Raw genomic sequence first — 12,315 nt, 5'->3', positions numbered from 1 at the left:
AATTCACCATAGGGACAGATTACTTGAAATACATTTTTCTTAGAACTGTTGAACATGTCAACAATAGTGGTTATCAAAATGGGAGTATGTGAGTGAGTGAGTGAGGTGGTGGGGGGTGGGTGGGTGGAGGAGTGAGTGAGTGAGTGAATGGGTTAGGGAGTGGGTGAGTGAGTGAGTGAGTTGGAGAATGGGTTAGGGGATGAGTGAGTGAGTTGGTTATCAAAATGGGAGTATGTGGTGGGTGAGGGGGAGTGAGTTGGAGAATGGGTTAGGGGATGAGTGGTGGGTGAGTGAGTGGAGGTGAGTGAGTGAGTGAGTGAGTGAGTGAGTGAGTTGGAGGGGAATGGGTTAGGGATGAGTGAGTGAGTGGGTGGGTGGGTGGGTGGGTGAGTGAGTGAGTGAGTGAGTGAGTGAGTGAGTGAGTGAGTGAGTGAGTGAGTGAGTGAGTGAGTGGTGAGTGAGTGAGTGAGTGAGTGAGTGAGTGAGTGAGTGAGTGGAGTGGGTGGGTGGGTGGGTGGGTGGGTGGGTGGGTGGGTGGGTGGATGGGTGGTGGGTGAGTGAGTGAGTGAGTGAGTGAGTGAGTGAATGGGTTAGGGGATGAGTGAATGAGTTGGTGGATGAGTGGGTGAGTGAGTGAGTGAGTTGGAGAATGGGTTAGGGGATGAGTGAGTGAGTTGGTTATCAAAATGGGAGTATGTGAGTGGGTGAGTGAGTGAGTGAGTTGGAGAATGGGTTAGGGGATGAGTGAGTGGGTGAGTGAGTGTGTGAGTGAGTGAGTGAGTTGGAGAATGGGTTAGGGGATGAGTTAGTGAGTTGGTAGATGAGAGAGTGAGTGAGTTGGGGAATGGGTTAGGGGATGAGTGAGTGAGTTGGTGAGTTGGTGGATGAGTGAGTGAGTGGATGAGTGGGGGAATGAGTGAGTGAGTGAGTGGATGGGTTGGGGGATGGGTGAGTGAGTGGATGAGTAAGTGAATGGATGTGTTGTGAGTGAGTAAGCAAGTAAGAATTCTCAGAGGTTTTACAAATCGTGAGGTAAGGTGGGTTTAAATGTCACATTCACTATTATTGCACTTACATAGCATGTTGCTGCTGGCACTAGAACTGAAATACCATGCTGCAGTTTAATGAGAATACCAGTCATAGTAACCCAGCTTCCAGCTGACCACTCACTATTTTATCTCCTTCATGCAAACATCATCTAAGTAACAACAAACACCATTTTTTAACATCTTTTACACCATGATAGACTTTTATCTATTACATCAGCTGGTGGTGGACTTAAGAAATGAGTGCGGCACATACAACAATATGTCATTATTCCGGACAAGGAAAAACAGTGGTCGATAGAGTGAGCAACACCTCCAGCTCTGTGAGTTTATTAACACACAATCTTCAGATGCTCAGTTCTTCTCTAAACACTAGAGGTTCCAGGAATACACACATCTTCAATTAAGCTGCAATGTGATAGCTGAAACTGAACTAAACTCCCTTTGCATGACCAACCCAATCACCCACTCTAATCAGATACCAGACACTCAAGAGGCATGTTCCCAATGTTTCCAAACCAAACTGACTGACTTTTCCACAATAACTGGAAATTGGCTGATAAAAATGACAGTCTATGGAATCTAAAATTAACTCATGAAAAACCACACTTTGAAATCTGTTTTATCAATCCATTTCTCTATGCCTTTAAGAGACAATAAAACATAGGAAAGAACTTTCCTTGGAGAAGCTATTTTTAAGCAGTTATGGGAAATTTGAGTGTATTAGGCTAAAGACGTATTGATTCCAACATGACATGAGACGTTTAATGTTTAAAATCGATACAGCTGCAGCAATAACTTCAGCTTCAGTTGATGCGGCTATAATTCACATGACAATTATAGATCTGTAGATATCACACACTTATATCATGTTCAGTAAGTTAAACACCGAATCCATAACAGCCCTGCAATAAATCATTGTGATATTGACAAAATCTAGGAAATTAATAGTGGAGGTGTTGCAATACACAAGTGATGAAACAAAACAGATAAATCACAGTAGGAATAGAGCTGAAATGAGCTATTACAAAACATCATCATCTGGGTAATCTCCACCGCTTAAAAGATGAGGAAATGTCAAGTTTTTTATCTCTGTAAACGCATCAATGCCCAAGCGCTCATGTTATTCACTTAATGTAATCAAAAGTATAAAAAAAAACACATTTAAGTAATTGAAAAATTTAGAGTGTGAAAGCATGAATGTGCAACTTCAATGGTATCAAAAAAAGATATAGATTCACACAGCCACGCACATACAAATATATCTATATGTATACATGATGTCCTGTATAAGTTTGTTTCAGGAGCAGAGACACCAGAAGGTGATATCATGAGCAACAGCTGTAACAAATGACACATAGTGGTGTTGTCTGATCCACATGTGAGTGTAGGAGGGGGTGTGGCACACATGATCACTTACCTTGTTTGTAACATTATCATACCTGACTGTGTTTTGCTATGTATTTTACAGTTTAAGCCAAACACTTCTCATTTCACTAATGGACACACACAATCATTCCTGCCTGTGTCATACCACATATTGTACAGCTCAAACACTTAAGGATTTCTTGTTTCAATAATGGACATACACACACAATCATTCCTACCTGTTTCATACCACATATTGTACAGCTCAAACACTTAAGGACTTCTTGTTTCAATAATGGACATACACACACAATCATTCCTGCCTGTGTCATACCACATATTGTACAGCTCAAACACTTAAGGACCTCTTGTTTCAATAATGGACATACACTCACAATCATTCCTGGATGTGTCATACCACATATTGTACAGCTCAAACACTTAAGGACTTCTTGTTTCAATAATGGACATACACACAATCATTCCTGCCTGTGTCATACCACATATTGTACAGCTCAAACACTTAAGGACTTCTTGTATCAATAATGGACATACACACACAAATCATTCAATCATTCACTGGACTTCTTGTATCAATAATGTACATACACTCACAATCATTCCTGCCTGTGTCATACCACATATTGTACAGCTCAAGCACAAAAAGACCTCTCTGCTGAGTGTCTAGTTTCCTTGTCTAATCCGACATATTCTGATTTCCTCACACACAGCATGAAGAAATACAGCACTTCATCACATCGATGGTTCCATATATCATCTATCCTATACAATCCTGTCTCGAACATTTGAAATTTACAACATTACTCATGTTGACCTCCTGATCCCTCTACTTGCATAAAACTTTAGTGTGTTATACAAATCAGCAATAATAGTTCCTTTCCTCATATAGTTACAAATTACTAGACACACGATCTAGTGATACTGTATCAAGTTACAAAGTGTCCATTAATCCCAGCGAGAACAACTGACTTGATTATGTCTTTTTTAATAGTATTTTAGGAATAGTATTTTAAGTGAGTGAGTGAGTTTGCTTTTAATAACTTGATTTCAGTTATATCGCATCTTGCAGTGGGGAAGCCTGAAGTGAGACAGGTCTCACATGTTTACTACATCACAGAAACTCGTGACCACAGGTATAGTGTTGACAACCTTCAAGATAAGAAGGTCAAGCTGAGGTTTAAACTCATGACCACAGGTATAGTCTTGACAACCTTCAAGATAAGAAGGTCAAGCTGAGGTTTAAACTCATGACCACAGGTATAGTCTTGACAACCTTCAAGATAAGAAGGTCAAGCTGAGGTTTAAACTCATGGCCACAGGTATAGTCTTGACAACCTTCAAGATAAGAAGGTCAAGCTGAGGTTTAAACTCATGACCACAGGTATAGTCTTGACAACCTTCAAGATAAGAAGGTCAAGCTGAGGTTTAAACTCATGGCCACAGGTATAGTCTTGACAACCTTCAAGATAAGAAGGTCAAACTGAGGTTTAAACTCATGGCCACAGGTATAGTGTTGACAACCTTCAAGATAAGAAGGTCAAACTGAGGTTTAAACTCATGGCCACAGGTATAGTCTTGACAACCTTCAAGATAAGAAGGTCAAGCTGAGGTTTAAACTCATGGCCACAGGTATAGTGTTGACAACCTTCAAGATAAGGAGGTCAAGCTGAGGTTTAAACTCATGACCACAGGTATAGTGTTGACAACCTTCAAGATAAGAAGGTCAAGCTGAGGTTCAAACTCATGACCACAGGTATAGTCTTGACAACCTTCAAGATAAGGAGGTCAAGCTGGGGTTCAAACTCATAGCCAGAGGTATAGTCTTGACAACCTTCAAGATAAGAAGGTCAAGCTGAGGTTTAAACTCATGACCACTGGTATAGTGTTGACAACCTTCAAGATAAGAAGGTCAAGCTGAGGTCTAAACTTGTGATCAGAGGTTTCTGCATGCCTAAAGGATACAACCCCACACAGAAACTGTGACAGCTGGGCCATCTTCCATACACAAACACAATGACCAGAAAATGATTTCTATGGAATAAACGTTATTTTAATGCACTAAATTTCTTTTTCCAAAATGTTTGAAAATTTAATTGAAGCCCGACTCTTTTAAGTAACAACTTTGATCTCAAACAGTTGCAAGAGAATGCTCAATGAAATAATTTCTTCTTTTCTTTACTGCAAACGAACAAACCTTATAACAATGTTTCTATTAAATTGTTTTGTAAAGCATTGACTGATTTCATGGTATGTTAAAATATGCTTCTTTTTAGACACAGTTCTTTATTCATATCAACAGTCAATAACCCTGCACACAACATCGAGTGTTAGGTCAATACAGAACACAAAGGCTGCTTCCGCCATGGGAGACGTCACTGCCACTGGTCACTTCATACCATAAGCTTTGAGAGTGTTCAAGTTGGGGCACAATGCTGTCTACGACCATTGTTTTACTTTTATATCATGTCATGTCAGCTTAATGTGTGAGGCAATCACAACTGATGTAATGCATGGGCATCAGCCAAGAAACACTGGAAGATCAGGTATAGTTCTTATAACCTGTGAATCAACAGGAGATTGTGGTATTCTAGGCAAGGTGAGGTGAGGTGAAATTGGGTTTAACGTCGTGCTTGAGAATATTTCGCTCATATGACAACGTGCATGCGTGTGTATGTGTATGTGCGGCTGCTTGTACTAGCCCAGACTGAAGCTGGTTTCATAGTGCTAGCCCACTGAGATACCATGCCGCAGTGAAGCATGAATACCCCACTCAGACACATTATACTGACTCTGAGCCGACCAGTCCTTGTTGTACCCATTAATGCCGAGCGGCAGGCAGGGACCAACAAGTACCATATTTTAACGTCTTTTGGTTTTGAACCCGCGACCTTCCGCTCTCCGGGCGGACGCTCTAACCACTACACCACGGAGGCGGTCTTCTAGGCAAGGACTGAAATAAGGAGTCATATAACCTTAGACTACAGAACTGTTGTTGTATAGATCTCCATAGATATTAAAACATGTATGAAGTGAGAGATTCATGCACACCACTCATTGGATTTCACATTTCACCTGCACATTTATGGGAAGATGAATTCAGGACATTGGTCAGAAAGCTCCAGACTAAGCTGCTCTCTGCTTCACTCTACAGCCTCCTCTCCCCTCCTCTCTACTCTACATCTCACACACACTGTCGCCCTACTACACAACTACAGCTACTGCTCTCACTAAGGAGCATCCAGCATCAGTCACATCCGTGATATACATCCCTGTACCGTGTGTAGAACATCAGAACATGTCTTAGTACTCACCTTCCACTTACATGGGCAGTTCAATTTGAAAAATTCAAATTTCCTACAATCAAGTCTTTATTGAGTGACTTACTTTGTATTTCAATGTTTGTTAGGGAAGCAGCATTTATTTTAAAATGTTGTAGCAATGAACATTTATCTGAAAAGGTAACTCAGTGAAACGGTGCTATAGTTAGTACTTGAGTGTTTGTAACTTAAAAAACAGTTCATGCAACAGATTTCAATTGGTAAAACCAATATCTTAAACACTTGAAATTGTCTTTCTTCTGACCTTCAAAGCATAGTATTCCAGTAATTCAAACACTATTCAACAAGTACTGAGTTCAGAAGATATTATTAATGTTATTCAAAGCGCTAATATATCATATTTGCATACCATGATGGCTTAAGCAAATAGCAAATGGTTTTACATTGATTGTACCTACAGGGTATGAGTTTCAATCAGTCAGAATTAGTGACACTTCATCCACGAAATCAACAAGGGGAAACAAGAAATCATCCCTAAATCTACTTACCCTATTCTTCATTAGAATAAGTAATCCAGTCAGCTGTCATCATTATAACGCTGAAATGAAATGAACACGATGTCAGACAAGAGGAGAGATCATTGTAGTCTTTCATAAGTGGTCATAAGCATCCAACAGCATCAAGCGTACACTTGAGCGCTACGACTCCAAGCGGTGAATGTCTGTCAGAAGACTATAAACACACATAAACTTTGCTGGGTATTATCACTGCAGCAGATCCTGCCGAAACCTGATGCCCACATATATACAGACAAGCATTGAATCCCCGAAACTGAAATGGATGCAAGAAGGACGTCAGACAATGCCCTCACACAATAAGTCAATTATTTATGCATTATAGCACAGCTGCTGTCTACAAAGACTAGTCATCTACAAGTGAAAGACACTTGATTATTTCTGGAGGGATTTTCTCTAATTACATCTGCCTGCAAAAACTCTATAATGAAATGTACAATGACGTATTTGAAATGAATGACAGTATGGACAGAGAGTAATTCATCTCTGACGATATGAATCTGATATTGACGATTTAGTTTACAGGCAGCCATAAAGATAAGGACGGAATTAGAGTCCAGTTTGCAGATGAAATTGTGATTTGTTTACGGAAAGTATTAAAGATAAGTGGCTTGTCAGTTTGGGAGAAATAGATTACAAGAAGGGGTATTGTGAGTAACATGGAGGCGCTGATTACGTATACTGACGCCACCATGAACAACAGGTTTAGGAGAAATCGCCTTCTTTTATCACAGTTTTAATCAAGGAGGTAATGCCATTAGGCGCAGATCTGTCTGGGCACACAGGCGCTGAACAGCAATGTTTATAGTAAATGTTCATTTCATGAAATTAACAACACAAGTTTGTTATGAAATACAACAGCCCTATTGGATAAAGATGGTGACAGATGTTTTCCATGACTATGAAAGTAGTAAATGAAATATACTGTCAAAGTGGTGTGAAATATATTAGTGACGAGTGACAGTCATACAGTTGTATCCGGCTGTGTCAGCTGCATGTGGATGAGTGAGTTGGGTATGATACCAGGATGATGTACCACCATGTATCTGTATGTACCATCATGCAACAGTATGACCGACATGTACCAGGATGTACTATATCGCCATCGAAACAAGGATCACGGTTAGGACATGGATCACATTCATGACAACTACTGAACATCCAGAACATGGATCACAATCAGAAGAAGAATCATTTACAGTCTTCCCTACTATATGAAATTGTTACATTTCATTAAACACTGCATAAAAAGGCCACAGTTGAAAACACACATATTCACACAAATTTTCTTTTAAAAAACATACACTACACCAAACATTTCTATAACTTCTGTGAAAAGAAATTCACAGAATTTCCAATCATATTACCTCCCCTTTCATCTTGATGGCAACCAACAATTACTTTGTTTCTCGTTGCAAAGCTTTCAGCTGAACAATGATGCTTATATATAGTTTTAGCTGTTCATCCTTGTGTCAGTCATGTTAATCAACACCTTTCAAAAAACAAATTCTTTTAAACATGTTAACTTCTTCACATGAAGCTCATGAACAAAAGTACAGGTGCTTGACCTTGACCCTGATGAATGCATGACCTACAATGCTTGACAATAGTCACAAATAATTGTTCATTCTACCGAAAGATAAAATATGCAGCCCAGCCTATTATTGTCTGTACATGCAGAAGTAGAACAGTATTACACCTAGCAGTGCACCATGAAGGTATTGCTGAACGAGTTTATGAATTATTGAAATTCTCCATCATTCAAGGGACTTACGTGTAGCATTAAAATGGTGTTATTATTACTAACTTTGATCATATTTGGAACATATTCAAATATTAAGAAAACAACCATGTCAACAATGTAGTGGTTGTTACATTATACCCTGTGAATAAATAACTTAGTTATCATAATAATGAGCTTACAAATGAGTGGTCACATTTTGAAAACTGTTTGTTTGTTTTTATACAATTCTAGATATGGCTTGCCTTCATAAAATACATATATTTGACAGTCATGACCTGTGCACATTGGAATCGGGGCCAAACAAACCCAGACCAACAAGGTGAAAGTTGTAGGACCAGAGTGTATTGTCATCTGTATGTCTAGAAAGGTGGGCCAGACAACCTGGCTGTAAGACTTGTCAGTAACCAGACCTTTGTTATGGGGACACCGCATCTGACAGGTATCCTCTCAGGTCACTGGTCACATGACACAGATGGTCAAAAGTATCATAGACCTCACCCATCATAACTAACCAATCTCCATTACAGTCATAACATCGGGTTTGGAGGATCAAAGAGACAATAGGGCCAGGACATTCAATAGTGTCACTGCCAATGATGGCCATTGAGATATGAGAGCATGACACCACACCTGATCACCCTCAAGCATGTTGGTATGGATCATCATGTAGGCAGCTGCAGCCAAACTGCAGAAAACTGATTCAAGATGGTTGCAAATAGTTATGAATACACCATGCTATTTTGAAAGTGGTCAAATACATATGTTTTTTTTTGGATTACACTTTCTCAGTAAAGTACAGATTCTAGTGCTTTTATAAGGTTGAGTCCCATCCGGGATTTGAATCCACACTCTCCGAGTCAGGCTCCTAATCACCAGCACACAAAGGCAGCAATCAAACCCACTCCACCAATGCGGCTGACAACCAGTAGTCAAGATCACAGACTTTCTGTACCCTTCTGACAAATGTAAATTGGCACAGTTCCCACGGTCAAAGCAATGAATCCAAAAAGCCATTTAGAAAGTGGTCAAATGTAACATGAGATTGTGGGTTCAAACCTGGATGGGACTCAACCTAACAAAAGTACTAGAATCTGTACTTTCCTGACACAGTGTGATGCCAAATATAACATAGTGTACAATAACTAATATAGGTCAAACATCAGACCAAGTTCTAGTGTTTTTACATGTGAAGGATACCGGTATTTAAACAGATATAAATTTGGTTACGGTGGAATGGTTTATGAAGACTTAGACACGACTCTTGTAAGATCCATCACGCCTGTTGGCCAAATTATGAAGTCGAATAAAACATTTTGAATAAATTTAAATTATTCACAAACATATACCATCTGGTTCTGAATTTGAATACTGACATGTAGACAACGTGTTTTTGAGAAGTACAGGTCAGAAAAGCATAATAAGCCAATATGCAAGTGACATCAGGAACTAGGTCTTCTACTGCCTTGACTGTACAACATGCACACATAAGAACACAATATTTACCAAACAGTATAGAAAGATCATAAAGTACTACTTCAGCAAACTCCATTTCGCTTGTGTTTTCAAATATTTATTTCGCTAGCACCAAGTTTATCAAAATATGAACACGCTGAAGCAGATGGAAAGGATGGGCGATTGAAAGTGATGGATGATGGATGATGCAAAACCTGGAAATTAGACGATGGAAGGTTATTGGTGTCAGAAGTGACACGGTGATGTTTACGGGGTGGACACAGAGGAGCGCTATCAGGGTTAGGACACCAGACAATAAATAGGAAGCAGACATTGGACAAACACAGCAGAATTGTGTATTGATCTCTGATTGGAATATAGATCTGCATCACGAAGATGGATGGCCAATGAACCTTTTTGTGACAGTTTGAAAAATGGTAAAGGTGTGCAACGTTCGGCGTTTGATATACACCACAGTATGACAAGATGATGAATAGATCACAGCAGCAGCAGCCGAACACCTTGACAGGACAACTGTATGTTCACAGAGACTGACGGAGATCTGAAGACAGGCTGACAGATAAGTGTTTACACAGACACCAGCTCCTGGATGGACTGAGAGCTGACCAGATGGCCACATTTCATACAGGAGGCAGTTTCCATGCAAGTTCAGTGTTTGATCAGGTGTAGGACCAACCACATCAGTCTCTGCCACAGAACACCTTGGAGGCATGGAGGGGGTCTGTTTAGTGTGAAACACAAGTACAATCATGGCACGTTATGCTATGTAATGCCCATGGTGTGAAGTGAAAAGTTGCCAAAATAATATCCCAGCTCCAGCCTTGTGAGCTGAAACTGTCTTGACTGAATCAGAAAAAAAGAGGATGATATTGTTAAACAAGCAGCATATGATTGGGTTGTAAAAGCTGAATGGTTTTGAAACCATAACATATTGGTGATGGTGTCGTAAAGTTGTCAAATATGTGTTAGTTCTAGATCAAAGAAATCAGTGGATGATGAATCAAATAAAAACTTATTGTATATTTTAGCTTTGCACCAAACCAATGAATGATGGCCTGAGCTCTGGGTGTCTTTGTACACAGCGATCTTAGTGCTATGGTGACCGTAACTCCCATACGTTAACATAGACTTAAGGTAGTCTTAGCGCTAAGGTTGTTTTGTACAACAGGTGGGGCGGTGGGGTAGCCTAGTGGTTAAAGCGTTGGCTCGTCACACCTTTGAAGAGATACACATCTGGCTTCATTAACATTCCTCCGATCATCTCCAATTTTTGGTCACCTTATTTGGTAAGAGTATTTTCGAAGTGCTTTGAGTGGTGGGTGTGCATGAACAAGTGATGTATGGACACAAACACAGACAGTGTCTTAACACTGAAGAGATAAGTGTCTTCCAACAGGTCATTCTTTCATCAACAACTGATAACCTTATAAACAGATAGATAATAACATATTGGCAAATTGTACTGCAAACACAAATTTAGCACAAGGGAGATAAGCGCAGTGTAAAATATTTATGCACATAAAGTTAAAAAAAGTTACAAGTTGGGCTGCTCTAAGATGATAGTAGGAAGTTGTAGACCAAGATGTGAATCATGTGACTCAAATGACGAACTGCGGTAAAAGGGACAAAAGCCTCTTCCATGTAGTCCACACAGTATACAGTAGAGTGTGGAAATGGGACTCCCAACTGTATTCCAGCCTTGGGGTCCAGACGATGGAACTTTTCATTTGTGACAGATTACTTTTCAACACATTCAGTAGTTTTTACATACATTGGCACATAGTACATTAAAAAGTCTGCCAATTTCCAGACCCTGATTTTTATCCAGTTTTTCACAAAATGGATTAGTTCCATTCGTAGAAATACAATTCCTGCCACTGAACACAAATTGGTCAGGCTTGAAGATAACCTGAACAAAAACCTCATTTTCATGTAACATCGAAATCAGTTAGTCTTTATTGCATGATAACTAAAAATATACTCTCAACAGACGACACCAAGAAAAAGCTTTTCATATTATTAGAACCCAGCCTTTGCCATGACAAGCCTCTGCATTACCCACATGGCTGCCCCCTTCCATGTCGATACAGGAGTTGGTAGTTCTGTTGATTAGTAACTCTATTGAGTGGTTTCACCATGTCTTACATGTCGCCAGGCAGGTTTAACACGGCTGGTGCAGGTGGGTCTAATACTGTCGGTCTGGTGCAAGTACCTGTTTGGGAGGTAATCTCATGAGCTGGCATTTTGTTGATTTGTTTAACCCCTTTGACCCTTTGAAATGCCAAGCTGGAACTCAAACCACAGACCTGGTGATTGTGTCTGATGTCCACATAACCAAACAGTGAGTGAGTGAGGAAGGTTTAATGCTGTTTTGAACAGTACTTCCATTATATCTCGGTTTGTCATTTTCTTATGAAACACGGAAATAAACCACATCATACAAGTTACCACTTTGCTTAAACCCATAAATACAGTGAATCTAGGATAGTAGCCATGGTCAGCGGATCCTGGAATGAACAAAGGGAAGCTACTGCTACACTGTACACCCCTGGGCCAACATTTCCAAATACGGCCTACGAGGTTCACACTTCAACATGATCATTCAATAGGTTGCACATTGTGCAAGTGGAAAAACAAGATCAATTTCATCTTGGATCTAATTCCAAACCAACCCAAAGGCAGATATATTTACCAGACAAATACTTCACCTCAAAACAAAATAGATTCTATCAAAGAAACATGATACAAAATAAAAGCAGTGAAGCTAAGCATTCAGAGGAAGAGCCACACAATTCACAAGAACCCTAAAG

The 12,315-nt window shown here is 39.8% G+C and overlaps 1 protein-coding gene across 1 annotated transcript in view; it reads right to left on the bottom strand.

Annotated features, from left to right (window-relative positions):
• Positions 1-12,315, bottom strand: part of LOC124291702 (pro-neuregulin-2, membrane-bound isoform-like) — a 244,422-nt gene that overhangs the window by 150,583 nt on the left and 81,524 nt on the right. Inside the window, exon 2 of the transcript XR_006902265.1 lies at positions 6,262-6,311. The gene's annotated coding sequence lies outside the window, so the exon portion shown is untranslated. The remainder of the gene's footprint in view (positions 1-6,261; positions 6,312-12,315) is intronic.

This window comes from Haliotis rubra, unplaced genomic scaffold (assembly GCF_003918875.1).
Source record: "Haliotis rubra isolate DU_JTF1 unplaced genomic scaffold, ASM391887v1 Scf5, whole genome shotgun sequence".
NCBI classification, from domain to species: domain Eukaryota; kingdom Metazoa; phylum Mollusca; class Gastropoda; order Lepetellida; family Haliotidae; genus Haliotis; species Haliotis rubra.
The sequence above is the reverse complement of the archived record's forward strand: the minus strand, read 5'-3'. Positions and strand labels throughout refer to the sequence as shown.